Here is a 2450-nt window from a genome sequence, read left to right as displayed (position 1 = left end):
GTTTTTCTTGTATTCCTTTTTATATCTTCACATTATTCCCGTGACTTAATTTTTTTGTCTCCTTAATAATATTTTTGCCTTTTTTTTCTTTGTTGCTTTTATCACTCATATGTTAATGACCAGTGGTCTTATCCTCAAATTTATCTTTCCTTCTCCTTCCTCGCATCCTGGATATTATCATTATACCCACTCCCAAACCCCCAGCACAGTTATTTCACACTTCCATACTCCATTTGTCCCTACCAGAATTATCGTCATAAATGTGTTCCATTTCTTCTCCAAGTCCGGTTCACTTATATTCTGTTTTTTTTCCGAACACATTTACTCTATAGCTTGCGAAACCCTTCTTCCATTTTCTGGTCCTCTCTGAGTTATGTTACTTCAGTTTTCCCGTCTTTATTCTTCCTTGGGTCTCTCTTGCCCTCCTTTTAGTTTATTTTGGTTGTACTTATCAATAGATAATGATAACACCCCATTTAAAAGCCTGAACAATCCATCATAAGCTTAAATGGTACTTCTCACGACTGTTTAGGTTGTTAACGCTGTTTGTTCCTGACTGGGTTTCTCCCTACTGTATTGATAAGGTCTCTTGAATGTAAACGTATTTGCTGCTGCTAGGCTGTCTACTTCACAGAAGTCAAGAATCCTCTCACCATTGTTCTTAACTGTATTCTCTCTTTATCTCCCACTTGTCAACCCTCTCCATTTACTGATGTCTGACTAGCATTAAAGACTCAAACATTATACTTTCTGCAGCAGTGACATTCATTCCATTCTTAAGCTCCACATACAACATACCCTTATACTGTTTCCTTTCGTAATAGATAATTCTGTGTTCCACAACCTACAATATTTGTTCTACATCTAGATCCACACATACGTGTTAAGTCAGCTCTTCAGTTCCATCTCTAATATTCGTGTAAACCGCCAGCATTTCTGTTTGAGAATTAGTACAGAGGCTATGATCTTTATTTTCTTGTGGAAGTGTATCGCATCGTAGCAACTGAACTCATATTAGGGAAGAGCAGGATTAAAGTTCTGATGTGGTCATCCCGCTTTATGTATCCCGTGGTTCGTCTAAATCATTTCCGGCGAATTTCGGGATGGTTGTTTTAAATACCGCTTCCCTTCTAGCCCCCTCGATGCCGATGGGATGCGGTAAACTCTAATATTCGTCCTTTCTTCCTTCGGTATTGCTTCCTCTTTGGTTTCTGGATGATGTAATATAATGAAATTAATTTTTTATTTGAAACCCGAAGTGAAAATTATGCCAAAAATGAGTAGTAACACAACTTAAGAATAAATAGATTAGTATAGTATTGTGGAAATTAATTGGAACAAGCTTATGTTTTACAAGTAACTGAAGTTGGTTAACTGTAGCCAGTTTGGATTCGAGGCGGACTTGACAAGTGTAGGTCCCCTTCAGTTCAGTTGCGTGCTGCACGTGCAGCAACGGCATGTGTGATTTCTGTACTCTCGACAGCAAAAATTTGTGTCACCTACGATACCTGTAAAAATAGTTGATCTTCATGGACACAGCATCTATGACTATAAATCTGGTGTTTCACGACTTAGTAGGGTATATAGGGTTACTGTATCATTGTCTCCATAAACAAAAGGCAAATATGGACGAAAACGGAAAACCATCCACAGGACTGACAAGACTCAACTTACAAGCAGTAAAATTCATCCTCACAAGACAAGGGAGGACCTTCAGAGATATTTATTGGCTACTGGGGTTCAAATTGACTCTGCAAGTTTCTTGATTGTGGGCGAAAGACACGAAAGATAGGTTGGCATGGGACAAAATATATAAATCTTGGGCCTTCAATGACTGGAAACGTGTAATTTTCACCGATGACTTAAATTTTGTTGTTCAAGTTTACTCAGAAAGGATTTTAAGGAGAGACACTAAAGAAGCAGTGAGAGCAGAGAATCTCGAACAGGTTACAAAATACCCTTCCAAGAAATGTTTTGGGGTTTCTTCGCTGCAATGGCTCTGGGGCGCTAGTTCCAGTTGATGACATGATGAAGTCAAGCAAATACATTGAACTCGCTAGGCACACGGTTGTGCCATTCCTACAGAGCTTTTCAGATGGTAGATGAACATTTCTACATGATTTGGCCCTGTGTCACATTTCTAGAGCAGTCAAGACGATCTTGGATGTCGGCCGCTGTGGCCGAGCGGTTCTAGGCGCTTCAGTACCGAACGACGCTACTGCTACGGTCGCAGATTCGAATCCTGCCTCGGGCATGGATGTGTGTGGTACCCTTAGGTTAGTTAGGTTTAAGTAGTTCTAAGTCTAGCTGACTGATGACCACAGATGTTTAAAGTCCCATAGGGCTTAGAGCCATTTGAACCATTTGATCTTGGATGAAAAATTAAATGTGTGAAATCTTATAGGACTCAACTGCTAAGGTCATCAGTCCCTAAGCTTACACACTACTTA

This window comes from Schistocerca americana, chromosome 7 (assembly GCF_021461395.2).
Source record: "Schistocerca americana isolate TAMUIC-IGC-003095 chromosome 7, iqSchAmer2.1, whole genome shotgun sequence".
Taxonomy (NCBI): domain Eukaryota; kingdom Metazoa; phylum Arthropoda; class Insecta; order Orthoptera; family Acrididae; genus Schistocerca; species Schistocerca americana.
Note: the sequence above shows the minus strand (reverse complement) of the source record.